This window comes from Nilaparvata lugens, chromosome 6, assembly GCF_014356525.2.
Source record: "Nilaparvata lugens isolate BPH chromosome 6, ASM1435652v1, whole genome shotgun sequence".
In the NCBI taxonomy this organism is placed as follows: domain Eukaryota; kingdom Metazoa; phylum Arthropoda; class Insecta; order Hemiptera; family Delphacidae; genus Nilaparvata; species Nilaparvata lugens.
In genome coordinates this window covers 67,433,728-67,450,842 of record NC_052509.1, presented here as the reverse complement: position 1 = coordinate 67,450,842, position 17,115 = coordinate 67,433,728, and positions in this window count along the sequence as shown.

Sequence of the window (17,115 nt, the reverse complement as noted above, 5' to 3'; positions counted from 1 at the left end):
ATATCCTCCCCACTAACTCTCTACCAAAGATAGGAGACAACGTTGCCGATCCTCACTGTCTTGTCAATAACTTCCATAGATGGTAGGTAGCTGATACAGGTTTATTGATGTAATATTAACGGTTCATTCTCGTTTAAATTAATCAATTGGATTTTATTAAGCAAGAAATTGTATTTTTTAGTAATTTTATTGTGAATTTTCGCAATTGAGATGAAATGTTTTGTTAATTAATTATTAATCCTACATTATTGAAAGACGATCTGGCTACAGAGCAAAGCGAGAAAGAGATAGCAAATCAAATAGAATGATATTAATTATAATCGAACCTTCCATCAAACCCATTGAAAATCTTCAATTTTTCAACTAAAGATTGAAGAATCAAGTGAAATAGACATCAAACAAAATGAAATTAAAAGATATTGATGATAATCAAACCGGAGAATCTTCAATTTTTCAACTAAAGAATGATGAATTAAGAGAAATTTATATGAAATTGATTCAAATGAAATGATATTGATGATAATCAAACCGGAGAATCTTATATTTTTCAACCAAAGAATGACGGATCAAGTGTGATATTATGATCAACATCTGTTGCCAAATATCATTATAACCCACTCACTCATTGAGACACCTTTGAAAACCAGAACAATTTTCCAAACAATAACTGTATCAATATCAGTGAATATATTATTGTTCTCTCCCACTTATTACAGTTCTTCAAGGACTAAACAAATTTTCAAACAAGATTTTTATCTTTACCAGTGAGTTATTGTTCTCAAACACATATCACCATCCTGTATTACTACGTTCCAAAAATCAGTTGACTGATTTCGATCGATATCGCTGTCCAATCGATTATCATATTCATTGGTTGTTGATCGTGTCCACTTAACAATGGATCGAAGCCATTCTGATAGATGGTAACGGTTCCCAACTCCCAATGAAGACATAACTTGTCAGCGGTGAAAAATATACGATTCGAATTTATTTATTTATTTATGCACGATAGAGAAAACTGGGCCGTTGAGAGGGGTAATCAGTATGCAGACGGGATAAATCTGTATAAATTACCACGATTTCTGACACGAATACATAGAAAACACTGTGTAAACAGACGGCAGACATTACAAGCGAAACAGCGGCTCGTTATCGATATTGATGATCGATTGTTTATGCAACGTGTGTTGATACGCAATCGATTAATCGAAATGCTACTACATCCTTGGCAAATAATGATTTTGTTTGTTTTAAACCGGAGGCCAGAGTCGAAATATTGTTGTTCAAAATATTGTTTCATCGTTTTTATTTGCAACTCAGTCACTTTAGTCAGGAAGTTCTGTTTTCTCAGCTTAAATTTTTTTTCTAATTGAGACTTTTTCATGTTTCTATACATTGCTATTGGAAGTTAATTTCAAACTATGTGAATTCAAATTCAAATGACTGCTTCCATATATCATCATTGATCACCATCTCTCCACCAGCTCCAGCCAAATTGTTACAGCAATAGGCTACACACTTTCAACTAATTCATTCAGTTATCCCCCAGCCTTGTTAGTCAATCTGGTGAGAGCTTTACCGAGTTAGTTAAAGCAGTGAATTTGTCTATGAAGAGAGATATTGAGCTGGCTTATCAATGTATTACTTAAACTTGCTCACATTGTACATGAATTCAAATGAGGAGAGAGATTAAGCTGGCTTATTAATGAGTTACTCAAAACTGGGTTACATTGTCTATGAATTCAAATGAAGATAAAAATTAATCTATCTTATGAATGTGACAATTTATAATAATATCTCTACTATATTCGTTCACGTATCACAACTTAACTTGGTACTCAAATCAAGTTATAAGAGTGAAAATTCCCCAGCTTTTGTCCCCTTCTAACTTTAGTAAAGAATTAATCAAACTAAACTAAGTTTGTATGTGAGTTAAACCATAGAGAAACAATAGCATAAGTAGATATCCCATGGTATAGGGCGTTTATGTCGCAACTTTTACTGTTATCTCAAGCTGATAGTCCACGTAGTTCTTTCCTGTGAAGCTTTATGACGCTGGTATTTGTGCCGTTCATACTCTCTTACCCGGTCGAAACAGTAAAAATCGACAATGATCAACAGTAATCGACAGTAATCAGATAACAGTAAAAGTTGCGACATGAATGCCCTATACCATGGGATATCTACTTACGCTATTGTTTCTCTATGGTTAAACCAATCTAGTAGCATTATATATGTTAACGTGAGGTCCACTTTATAATGACAGTATTTGATCAACATTGATGTTGCTATCCTTGTCTATCATTCAACAAAGCAGATATCTTTTTCTACCTCCACAACTTTACCAGATGGTTTTTGAACAATGTAGAAATACAACTAATTGAACAACACATTCAATCTAAGTTATGAGAATCTATTATTAAATTATTAGGAATTATATTTTCTTGATGAATGAAAAATAATTGGCAATTTTTAACAAGAATGAACAGTTTATTCTATTACAAATGTCAGCTGCCCTCTGTAAATGGCAGCGACAAGGCAGAGAATCGGCAACGCTGATCTCCTATCTTATTAAATTATTAGGAATTATATTTTCTTGATGAATGAAAAATAATTGGCAATTTTTAACAAGAATGAACAGTTTATTCTATTACAAATGTCAGCTGCCCTCTGTAAATGACAGCGACAAGGCAGAGAATCGGCAACGCTGATCTTCTATCATTCTTCAATGCCATTATAACGTGGACCTCACCGAAGTAGTCGAAATTTTGCTCCATAAACAATCCCTTTTTTGAAGAGAAATTTGAAAAAACGCAGGCATATGTTTCCAGACCACTATACGTAGCAGAGAATCGTCAACGCGGTTCTCCTATCTTCCCCCACTTCCATTATTACGTCGACCTGACTATAGTAGTCGTGATTTTGCTCCAGAAACAATAATCTTTTTGGAGAGAAATTTGAAAGAACGCAGGCAAATGTTTGAGACCGCTATACGTAGTAACTGGTTACTGGCACAGGTAGACTAGTAGACACACCAACCGGTTCCAGCTTAATTGTTTATTAATATTTATATTCCACCCTCTCATCTTGGCCGAAAAGCTCCAAATTATACATCTTGCACTTCTCGCCATCTGTAATTTATTTTCTGTTTATTCACAGCGATCTATTATTTGACTACTTATGCTGATTTTACTTGTGCCACTATTATCATGGTGTTGTTTTGTTGCTGAATCTCCAGCTCCGGAAAGAATCCAAGTGGATGAAAAAGGTGTGCTCGGTCAGAAACTCGTTTACAACTTGCTACTAACTTCCATTTCTGTGATCAACTACCAGCAGCCAATCTGCTACCGTCTGCGACTATAAATGAATTCCGGAGGTGTCTTCTAGTCAATTGATCAACAACCATTTTAATCTTGTACTATTTATTAACCATTCATAATGACGATTGTAGCATAGTTTGATTGATTGATTGATTAAGTACTTTATTTATGTAGATTACAATATATACTGGCTTACACACTTATATACAATAGCTTACAATACAGCAAAATTATAGATGATTTTACATAATATAGACTAAGAAAATAATTATTGAACTGTATATGATATGAAAAAGTAATTTGTAATATAATAACTATGGATAATTATATTGTTATGCATCTACATAAATTGGCGGAGCTTTGGACATATCAATGTCCATTCTTCGGAAAGAATATTAAAAATATCCTCCCCACTAACTCTCTACCAAAGTTAGTAGTTAGTAGTGAGAGAGATTTAAGATCTTGTATTTACAACTCTTGGAAGTTATTTCAAAAGTAATAAGAGTAACTTCCAAGAGTTGTAAATACAAGATCTTAAATTATTATTTTTCTATCGATTTTTTACTTTCCTCGCCTTATTACCATAGGTAAGGGAAGTATTGCTTTCCGAAAACAATTAAGGTACCCCAATTCCTGAATTTCTATATGTTTCAAGGTCCTCCGAGTCCAAAAAAGTGGTTCTTGGGTATTGGTCTGTATGTGTGTGTGTGTGTGTGTGTGTGTGTGTGTGTGTGTGTGTGTGTGTGTGTGTGTGTGTGTGTGTGTGTGTGTGTGTGTGTGTGTGTGTGTGTGTGTGTGTGTGTGTGTGTGTGTGTGTGTGTGTGTGTGTATGAGTGTATGTGTGTCTGTGTACACGATATCTCATCTCCCAGAATGACTAGAAATTTGGAGCTTGAGGTCCTTACAATATAAGGATCCGACACGAACAATTTCGATCAAATGCAATTCAAGATGGCGGCTACACCATCTTGGTATGAGTGCGCCACACCAGATTTTTTATTTAGGACTTAGTTGATTTGGATGAAGTTCAGGTAAGCCTCAGAATACAGATAACTGAAAATGGACTAATCCAGGAGTTAGTAAAGAATTGAATATCTACAGCATGAATGAAAGAGTTGGGAGAATCGGCATCAATGGATGGAGTATGTCCAAATAATGTCAGTTGATCGAAAATCTATTATTATCAGCCACGTTTGTTGGCAGACCACGCAAACGGTGGCAATAATAGGAAATTTTGCAGTATTGTGAGTTTATTTGAATAATTAGCAAGAGGGTATAATCTAATCATTGTTTGTCAGAAGAAGAAGAAGAAGAAGAAGAAGAAGAAGAAGAAGAAGAAGAAGAAGAAGAAGAAGAAGAAGAAGAAGCGTTATCCTGCCACTGCCTCCTATAGAGAATACCGGTATATCTGATGTAGTTTACCAACACTAAACTGTTCATCCTTGTTTAAAATGATGAATATTATTTTATTCAACTAGAATCACTTTACTGCGAGATCAAGAGACTGCCAATGACGAAATTTATCTCAGCAGAGCTGTTAAAAAGAGTCTTGTTATTGTTTGTTGAATGATGAGTTATTCCTACTCAAGATAACGTTGAAACAAAAGTTGTGAGTGAAAAATTGTTTACATTTCATGCAAGGTCTGTTGAATGTTTTGCTAGTTAGTTATCCATATTTTTATTATGTGCCTCCTTCATTACTGAAACGTGTTGCTTGGAGAGTGGGTTTCGTAAACCTGGTTACACAATATTACTCCAACATTTTTTTATCAGTTTTTGTCTCGACTAAAGAAATAAATTATCATTAAAGCATTGTAGTTATTGAAAATTGATCAAAACATTGAATTATTAAGCATGTCAGAGGCCCTGAAATTGATCAGCTGCGACCTGAAAACTCTGACACCAGACCTGAGCCAGCCAGGTCAGTCGATGTCATCATTTTTTATCAAAACATGATAGTTATCGAAAATTGAAAGTTAAAAACATTGTGTAATTGAAACGTTGTAGATATTGAAAATTGAGTAAGGCTCATTCTATGTCAATTCAATGTCTTGCATCTAATTCAAGAGTTGACTTTTGAGTCAATTATTGTTTAGTATTAACAGAGCTTTAGTACAAGAGTTAATTATTATATTTTGAGTTAAAAGAGCTTGAGTGTAAGAATAAGAGCTTGAGTCAATTATATTTTGAGTCAATTTCATGCCGAGCTCAACTACATAGATCACAACATTTTCTAGAGTCAACATTTGAGTAAATTATTATATTTTGAGTTAAAATAGCTCTAGTGTAAGAATACTCGTATAATTTTGAGTTAATTTCATGCAAAGCTCATCTACATAGATTATAAAATTCTCTAGAGTTGACTTGGGAGTTATTTTTTATATTTTGAGTTAAACTAGCTCTAGTGTGAGAATACTCGTATAATCTTGAGTCATTTATATTTTGAGTTAATTCCATGCAAAGCTCATCTACATAGATCATAACATTCTCTAGAGTTGACTTGGGAGTTATTTATTATATTTTGAGTTAAACTAGCTCTAGTGTAAGAATACTCGTATAATCTTGAGTCATTTATATTTTGAGTTAATTCCATGCAAAGCTCATCTACATAGATCATAAAATTCTCTAGAGTTGACTTAGGAGCTATTTATTATATTTTGAGTGAAACTAGCTCAAGTGTAAGAATGACATCTTGAGTCAATTATATTTTGAGTCAATTTCATGCGGAGATCATCTACATACATCAAAAAATTTGAGTTAACTTTTGAGTTAATAATTATTATATTTTGAGTTAACAGAGCTCTAGTGTAATAATTAAATCTTGAGTCAATTCTATGCGGAGATCATCTACATAGATCACAACATTTGCTGCTTGCTGAACGAAACGTCCTAAACCTAGGTTAGTTAAAACCATAAACCTGGAAGATAGTTTATGTCAAACAATAATCATACCTACAAGATGGCTACAAGATGAAAGCTTCCATTTCTTCCTCTATTTACGATCAAATCCTCCAGTTAACATAGTAGAGAAACAAATGGAGCCATACAAAATATATGATACCGACTAACATCATGTTGTATGCAAACCGGAGCACCAAGCTCTGTCTGCAGATTTTATCGTAACTAAACAAACAAGCTATTGAATCTATATTTAATGGATATCGTCCATTCCATTGTCAATATATTGGCTACTAAAACTCAACATTTGCAGAAGCTTATAAAGTGTTACAGTTTAGTCCTTGTCTAGAAGACTGCGGCTACATAGCGCATCAAAACCATCAGAGTTTACATACATGTATACCTATGTGGACAGGTTTACAAAAATATAAATGTAACATAACAGAAAAGTTTACATAGTAATGTGTGTTCAGGTTTACAATGTAGGATAACAGAAAATATGTAACACGATCTTCAAAGATACCTAGGAGCAGGTTGTTATTTCAATGGAATGTGTTGTCATGTTGGCAACATTGTGGCGTGGCTCTAAAGCAGGAAAATAGTCGAAGTTCATATATGTTATTCGACTAGTATCAGACTATTAAAAACGGATAGACAAGCTAATGAACTGTGATAAACAGCATTTGAAACAGTACGGGAATATTTTATGGGTAGTGCTTCCACTTAATTAAGTGGATTCTAGATTTTCAAAAGACTTCCTCGTGAATCAGAAGAGTCTTGAGATGTCTTGGGAGGATGATTTTACGATCTCTAGATTTTGAACTTGTGAATGAATATAGGTATGATGGGATGGACCCGGAAGTGAGGTAAATCCAACAACGGAAACCTATAAATTAATATTGTGAATATAAAGCTTGGAAGTGGGGTAAAAGTAGCAACTACATCAAATAATAAGGGTCGTTTTCCGAGCTCGGGATTCAGCTAAGTTCTAGACTTTGGAAACAGCTTTTTCTTGACTTTTTCTTAACAGCTGGAGACAGAAAATTGGCTTTCCAAAAGATGACGTAGTCGCAGTTTTTCTAATAACCTTCATTTTCTCATTTCTATAATTGGGAACGTTTTTCCTTGACGAAATGAAACATTCCTAATTAATTCAAAATAGCTTAAACTGTACACTATTTTCTCTTCATTTTATTTTGTGTTCAATTTTCTAGTTTTTCGAAATTTAATTTTAAACGAGGTCTGCGAGTACGCCCGGTTTCGGAAAGCCAATCAATCTTCTGACTCCAGCTGTTTAAAGTCTTGGACTTAGCTAAATCCCGAGCTCGGAAACCGGCACTAAATGATGTGAGAGAAGTGATTCAAAATACAGTTATGAATGAGAAAAGAGCTACTATGAATATTATTCCAGTTATGAAGACAGTATTGATGAAGTATCAGATTAATGCATAAAAACAAAATTGACAAACAATATATAAATTAAAAACACTTTGAAATGGAAACACATTTTAGCAGTGACTCTTATGACCAACAAGAGGGTGAGACTGTATTTAATTCAAAGTTTTGATTAATAGTTGAACAGAATGAATTTAAAACTTAGAAATATAGGCTACTTATGAGACCTCTGCAATAAAGAAGCAGTCTATTCGAACGATAAACGAAAAAAGACTGATAATATTTTTGAAGAAAAGAAATTTGTGAAATTCTAACCTTATCTTGGACTTTGTCACCTATAAATTCGAAAAAAATAACACAAGGACTACCATATTACTTCATCTAACAATGTTATTATATTAGTATCATTTGCATTTTAAATGAATAAAGAAAATAAGAGATTTAAGTATCAAGTAAAGTGGTTTCTTGGGCCCTGGAGTCCAGTAGGGCAATGACGATGCACTCAGTCGTCCAACTATACCTATTTAGTTATGGGCACTTATTTTTTTATAGTTGGATGGTCTCGTTCAAATCGATATATCCGAGCAGAGATTATCGATACTTACATATCGATAAAGAGAGATATCGATAGTTTGGTTGTTCTATGAATCGAGTTAATCACGTTCATTCACATTGAGAGGCGCGTTCCATTCACTCATCTTGCAGTGATTGTTTTGTCGATAAATATTCATGAGTGACAAAGATGGAAAGGTATAAAGGACGTGGAAGAGACGAGGAAGAAAAAAGTATCAAGTTCAGAGATTCGTTTTGGTAGTCAACAAAAAACTTAGAGCCGCATGAAGATCTCCAGCCGCTAATGGAACACGATTATCATAACTTTAATTTAGTCGACACCCGTCGACAATAAAAACGCAACGATTAAAGTACGAAAGTTCCTGTTTTGCACTTGTTAATGGGTCAATGAGAGGAAAGTAAGGGACATCAGAGCTCTGCTATCATAACCAAGTTACTATAACGGATTCCAATCCAAGATAGCTCCAATTATAAAGCTCTTGATCGCGGTATAAAACGAATACGAAAAGAAATTAAATCACGGCTTCCAGTTCTCCCTTTTAAACGCCCAATAAACCAACCCCGAAAACGTGATAAGCATTCTAATTGATTCACCACAGGGAAGGATAGGATAATTCTCATTTTGTGGGTTCACTGCCGTGATACAATTTAGGACTTTGACCTCAACTTTACAACACAATCATTCAGATTTACTACTTTCACTAAGCTTGGTCATTGAAGTTCCTGGTGGAGAGAATGTATATTTTGCACTCGAGATCAATTTGGGCTCATGAGAATATTCCTCTCACTGAAGTTATTTTTTTTCTAACAATTTAAATTTTTTTATTTTTGAATCGACTTTACTCTGATTTCGTGGATTTTGGTCCTTCCCTAGATTCTATGATCATATCATTTCCCATCAAAGAAATTTTATTTGTAAAATATTCTCACACTTTTTATGTATTTCACACGATATGCAGTCAAATATTTGAGTAAATCATCAAATTCTTTCACTCACTGACTGCAGTACTTTCGACTGTCTCATTTTCAAAATGTTCTAGTAAAATAGATTGATTGATTGATTGATTCATTCATTTATACAATAAATAAATTTTCAAATTAATAGGGAGAGGGAAAATAAGGTAACCTTGAGCTATTCCTCTCCCAAATTTAGTTAACACATAGTCCGGAATACGTCACGCCTTGAAATTCAATTCACAAAATTTTTAGTCCTCAAGTATTTTCACAAAATAAAATAAGATTCAAAGATAACACTCATGACCTCTTTTGACTATGGCATGAATTTATATTCGGTTACTGAGCGAGAATAATTATTCAACTGAAATGATGTATCATTGAGCCAGTTAATGACCTCCTATTAACTCTGTATTGTCATGAAGTAATAATACATAATTATAAGTTATATCGCACAGGGGGTTGGTAACCTCTCAGCCAACATTAGGAAACAAAATTGATCCTTGAATACTCAACATGAAACATATTAACATAAATCAGTCCCTTTCAGCAATTTAAATTGATATTTAACAGTGGGTGACACATTAAATTTATAGCTCACTTTCATTTGGGAGCAATTATTCATAATAGCTTTCCAGTAGCTGTTGGCAACAGACTTATTTTAGATTTTATCGGTTTTGATGTTTTTCACTTTCTCTCACTCTGGTTACAATTGTTCACAACCAAATCGACAAACTAGCCATAAATTCTGACCTGTCTCATATATGAACTTTGGAAAGTCTTTGAAGATTTATACGAAAATGTTCTAACAGATACAGACGCTATGGAGATTGCTACTAGGTTTTCTGATACAAAGCAATTGTTACAACGGCAAGTCACCGGTTTATTTACGATTTCTAGTGGAGTCAACAGATGTGGGGTACGGTTTTACTTCCTAAAGCAGGTCTGATTCTGTCAATACTTCAGGAAACAATGAGTGGTATCATAGAACAACAACTATGCACATAGTTTTATATATAGATTCCTCTCATAGCGGTCCTACAGTTTATGAATTGAAGATGAACTATTCTACAGTTATAATATAACTTAGTTGATCTAGGTCTTTCTTGGCGATATCTATTGTCAATAAAAGACAAGATACATATCATATGAGGATAATACATGGAAGATGTGGCAGTGATAAGGATATTATTGCCTTTTATGGTCTACTAAGAAGGAACCTAGACCAGACGTGCTTTTCTTATAGTTTCACATCATCCAGGAGTGTTTTGGCACCAAAATAATCTCACTTACTTCCTGGCTTGGGGAGAGTTAGTTATCTTAATGAGAGTAAAAGAGGTATTAATGATGGTGTAGAAATAGAAGTATACAAGTATTAAGTGATGGTGTAGAAAGAGAATTGGATATTCTAATAGATATTGGATATTTTTCAATAATTTCATAATGAATTTTCTAAATGAAGATTAAATATTTTGTTAATTAATTATTAATTCTCCATTGTTTAAAGACAGTGAGGATTATTTAGTGAGGACCACGTTATAATGGCAGTAAAGAAAGATAGGAGAACAACGTTGCCGATTGTATTATTTGTTAATGCCTTCTATAGATGGTAGCTGATACAGGTTTCTTGATGCGATTTTAACTGTCCATTTTAGTTTAAAGTTGTCAATTATATTTTACTAAGCAAGAAATTATATTTTTCAATAATTTCATAATTAAGAAGGAATATTTTGTTAATTGATTATTAATCATTTATTGTTGAAAGACGATCTGACAACAGAGCAAAGCGAGAAAGAGATAGCGCTATCCGCTTTGTTGAATGATAGACAAGGATAGCAATACCATTGCTAATCAAACACTGCCATTATAACGTGGACCTCACTCTACGAAATGAGAGAAAAATGGTGAATAGAGAGAGAAGAATATGAGATGGATTGATTGATTGATTTATTGATTGAGTACTTTATTTATGTAGATTACAATATATACTGGCTTATACACTTATATACAATAGCTTACAATACAGCAAAATTATAGATGAATTTACATAATATAGACTAAGAAAATAATTATTGAACTGTATATGATATGAAAAACAATTTGTAATATAATAACTATAGATAATAATCATATTGTTATGCATCTACATAAATTGGCGGAGCTTTGGACATATCAATGTCCATTCTTCGGAAAGAATATTAAAAATATCCTCCCCACTAACTCTCTACCAAATGGACAGATATTAGATGTACAATTAGGAGTGAGAGAGAAGATATGTTGATGAAAATTAGATATGGACGAAGACATGTTGATAAAGACGAAGATAGAAGTAAAAATGAAAGAAGACATCCTGATGAAGACCGATGGTTCAGACTTGTGGGAGTCGAGAACCGATAATTGTTGGGATGATTAATAGCCACAGATTTGGCTGAGCTTAGATTAACACTTGTCGACTAAACTTAGATTGACGCGAGATAAATTTCATGTTAGGCAATGACGGTAGTTGAGCAACGGACAGCGGAGTCAGCTCTGGAATGGTGACCGGATTCGAGACACGAATAGATTTGCCGTTGACAGATGAAGGTTTCGCTTGCATCTACCTCAGAAAATAGAATGTATACATCTACTCTCTAGAATGTATAGCTACTTTTTATCTTCCAAAATGAATTTGTACTCCTTAGCATACAGTAGAGAATGTATATCTACTTCTCAACTCTAAGAATCTGTCCTGTTCCACCTCCACCACAGATATAAGTATATCTTCTCATATAAATATCCTCTCTGCCTCCACCCAGCAAAAGTCAGGACTTAAATGGCGTTATAACTAATGGATGGCTCTGAACTAGTCTTGGCACATAAATGCGTTTTTAATAACAGCTTCCATCTTGTAGCCTAGCAGAAGATCAGCTAGTTCTTTCTCATCTAACGTTTGTCACTCAACTATCCGAATTATTATTTTCAAATCATTACGAATATGTTGTCACTTAATCATCCACGTTTTATTGAAGTGAGGTACAGGTTATAATTTCAGTATTTGAGTATAACTTTGGTGTTGCTATCCTTGTCTATCATTCGACAAATCTGATAGCGCTATCTTCTTCCACCTCCGCAACGTTGTGGGATTTTTTCCTAACAATGTAGAAATATAGTTAATTAATGAAATATGTAATCTCATTATTACTAGTAGTTCTGTGAACAGTAGACCTCACGCAGTATTCTCATCCACAAGTACCTGATTGAAACTATAGACCTTATGGAAATACTGCAATAGACTGGCTTCTCCACACATCTGTGTAATCACTTGTCAGCTGATTTATGATGAATAATTCTAGTCTGATTCTTACTCTAATATGGGCGTATGAAGGAGGCTCATTTTTCCTTTTATATTATCCTTGAAATGCAAAATTTTTAAATACCTTGTACATACGTCGACGCGCAATTAAAAAAGGAACATACCTGTCAAATTTCATGAAAATCTATTACCGCGTTTCGCCGTAAATGCGCAACATATAAACATTCAAACATTTAAGCATTAAGAGAAATGCCAAACCGTCGACTTGAATCTTAGACCTCACTTCGCTCGGTCAATTATCAAACGAAAATTTAAATTAAATGCTGTAATTCACCCGAAGACTTCTGCTTCTGCAAATATGTAATCTCAATTAATGCATCATTCGAAAATAGATTTTCTTACATAAAATATCATTTTTAAGATTTCTTGTTCACTGCACATGAGCATCCACGATCATATCTCTAACTTTAAAAGTTCGGAAGGCAACCCGATTGAACTGTAATGAGGAGATGCAGCCACTTAGATAACACTCAATATAAACTCTAATCTGTCGATCGTTCAAAGTTATTAGAGTTGGATTTAAAGTTATTAGAGTTAAAGTTAGTTCAGAGTTATTCGGTACGATCTGAGAACACGCACTTCAAACAAAGCCTAGCCTCTGCTCTCGCACTGATGTTCTCTAGATTAAGACTTGGCATGCTCTTAATGACCTCAGGTACAGAGCTGTGTAATAGTGTGTAATGAAGACATACTCTAGCAAACAGTGACAAGATAAATTGCCTATTTACTGCGCTTGTGAGCTGGGGTTAAGTTTCAATTTCACTGGTCTAATAGTGTTGTAGAGATAGCTAATGATTTTTCGTTTTGTAAATCTGTGAACAGCAATATCCACTCTTTTACTTAAGGGTAATTATTGTATCAATCAATAAAGAATAAAGGGTAAAAACATAGTAAAACCGAAAAATATAGTGGACAGTTTACCCTGTTGTCAATATTTGCAGTAGCAGAAGCCTTCGGGGTGATTTACAGCATTCAATCCAGATTTTCGTTTGATAATAATTATTCATTAATCAGCATTTGAACAAATGCAATTTCCTATTTATTTCTATATGTAAGCTTGAGAGTGTTGAATACTGAATTGAGCATAGAATAAACAATCTGTAATTGTTTAATAGATTGATAGAATCTCATCTCTGTTTGGATAATAGATTGTAGATAATAGATTAGATCATAGATTCTATGATAAAACATATAAATTTGAATGAATCATAGCATGCGGCTCCAATTAATGTGTGTGCCGCCATTTAAATACATGCATTACATTAAACACTCTCAAGCTTCACGGCTCCACTATGTTTTCATTAGTATAGTCTAGTATTAGCATTAACTATTTTACATAGTTTTCATTATGAAATATTTATAAATATTTCCACTAAGATTCAATTAGTATTAGTATTACTTGCTATTTTAGATAGTAGCCTATTTACTGTACAACTCTAGAACATCTCAAAAAAATTTACAAAGTGCAAAAATTCACATTGATTCACTTATTCTATTGATAACATTTTTGTTCATTATTTGTTATTATATTCTTTAATTTTCATAAGTTTTGGAATTTCGGTTTCTCAATTTGCTTTATTTTTACTTTTTCTATAAGTATTTGAAATATTTGTATTCTTCATTTTTGGATTATGTGGTAGTTTTGTTGTTTGTATTAGTTATTATTGAATATGTTCATATTATTTTTCTTTTTTCATTTGTATCTGTACAATTTTTATTGTCAAGGAGACATTTTCGGGGAAACCCGTTGTCTCAATTGTGAATAATAAATTATAAAATTATAAATGCGAGCTTATGAATCAAAATGTAAAGAATCTATGTTTTTAGCCTATATGTGCAAATGCATATTTTGTTCTTGATCATATTTTGGCCGTTTCAAAATATCTTCCACAGTCAGAAAGTCATCGATAATTTTATTTCGCATTCTTAGACTCCCTCTCCAGTCTCCACCCTCAAGAAATATGACAAAGCACCCGTGCCATTGATGCAAGCAACAATAACATCATCTGACGTTGTAACGGAATTTCATTTTTCCCTCGATGAGGTTCAGATTGACTCGCGACGATTATAAAGGACTCGTGGTTGGCAAAAGAGGGAGAAAGATTATCCTTTTATCATCGAGAGGGAGAGAGTTGGAAGATTGAGACGGTGTGTTCTGAGGGAGACAGATTGCTCTTCTAATACTCAGAGGGAGAGAGATGGAGGTTTGAGACGGTGTGTTCTGAGGGAGAAATATTATTTTTGAAGTATGGAGAGAGAAAGAGATGGAAGTCTAAGACGGTATGATTTGAGGGACACAGATTATTCTTGTATTATTGAGAGGGAACGAGATGGAAGTTTAAGACGGTGCCGTTTTCTTCGCGGGGAGAAGAAAAAACTGTCGATATGAAAAGGAGGGATGCTTCGATGAAATGAGAAGAATATGGGACAAAAGGAGAATTTTGGACATGTAGCGCGTGCCCTCAGCCAAACAGCTGCTTGTCTACTCTCTCACTCTCTCTCGCTTACTTTCCCTTTTCTCTTGCTCTCTTCAATACGTTAAACAGCCACAGCAACGTACAACGTACAAGCTAAGCTTCTGCATTATCCGCTGAGACGCGTGCCTTTCAACATTATTTTTTTCTTATCCAATCTCATCTTCTCTTTCATTTACATCCTCTCACTCACACTCTACTTTCTTCCCTGCACTCTAGAGTCTCTCTCTCTCTGACACTTTGAAGATTGTAAGGCCGTTTGGAGACCTAAAAACTTGGTAAATCCCTTTTGTGAGCTCACCTATTCAATTCCCTTGATCCTTCAGCTATAGTAGGATAGGATTTGATATACGTTGACCAACAAATTATTCCATTACAGGAAACAATGGATGGATTATATTACAAACGTCTACATAGATGCCTGAGCCTTCATAGATCCACCTTTTTTTGAACTCGTTTTTTTCTGTTACTGGACACCCGCTGAAAACCTTAGGGTTTGGCATTACCCTCAATTGTTTGTATTGTGAATAAAAATTTTGATTTGACTTGAACTTGATTTCAGTTTTTGTGAAATGAATCCATTGGGTTTCATGTTTGTAGATGTATTGAAATCTTAAATATGAAGGTATAACTGGTATGTGACTGGAATTCAAATGAATGAGAAATAATTTCTTTCATTTCATTTCATTACCAAATGATAAGTCAAGATAATATTGGATTGAATAATATGATAATGTTATGATATTATAATATTGTTTGTATAATACTTTCAACAGAAAAAGTACCTTTCTTTCTTCAAAATGTCTTTAAATATATAAAAAGTATACTTTCTTCTTTTGTCTTCATCCCACTTGAACTGTTAGTATAAATATCTTGTAAATAATCCATCCGTCAAATAAGAAAACCGTGAGTACTGTTGTAAAAGTGCAAGATAATTATTGAATATTTTAATTGATTATTTACAAGATATTTCTTTTATTCTTGACAACTGCATACTTTCATTCAGTGATACTTCGAAGATGTGAATACTTTGCACAAGTGTTATGAATTTTGGACAAAATCTTGATTCATTCAAATTTCATTTCATTTTTGAAAATTTGATTCGGACTATGTGTAAACTCATCTAAATTTTGGAGAGGAATAGCACACTGTTCTCTCTCACTATCATTTTGATGATGTACTTATTGTATGAATCAATGAAGAATGAAGAATTCACTACTATAATTCATGTCTCTCTCTTAATAATTATCATATATTATACTATTCTCCTTGCCTAACATATCACCAAATCAGGATAACCATTGATTCTATACAACTTTTCTCGATTAGTATTCTAGTCAAGAATATTCTTTGAACGATTAAAGAGTGTTAAGAACCTTTTTATCGCGAAACTTTACTGATTACAATTTATTGGAATGCGTTCAGAATCACTTGAAATAAATTATGTAACAAATGAGATCCAACTAATGTTGCGATCCTTGCTATTTCTAAGAGTAAACACAGATTCTTCAGTATCTGTCAATCTAGCCGGAGATCTGAAACTATTTATGCCTGTAAGGCAATAGTGGTATGCTAGGATTGTGAAAAAGTGAAATAATTCATACTAATACGGTGTCTTCAAAAAAGTAGATTGATCTATGTAATATACAACTATTTTAATCTACCTGTGATATTCTGGCGAAGTCAAGGAAGAGGTTAATCAGTTACTGTAGGGGAAACGGAAATCAATATTATTGAGAGTATGTTGTGGTATTGGTGGTTTCAGAGGTGGAGAACATGTTTTGATAATAATTATAAATAATTCTGGACCAAAACAGCTTTGAAAAGCAATAACATCATGGCTCTAAAATGAATATCAAATTATGAATATGATAATTATTATTAAACGACAACCATAATTAAATACTGTGAATCACGCCGAAGACTTCTGCTACTGCAAAATCTGCTAAAATGAATATCAAATGATGTACATTATAATAATTACTAAACGAAAACCCAAATAAAATACTGTAGATCAATCCGAAGACTTCTGCTACTGCAAAATCTGCCAAAATGAATATCAAATGATGTGGGCTAAATTATAATAATTACTAAACGAAAACCCAAATTGAATACTGTAGATCAATCCGAAGACTCCTGTTACTGCAAA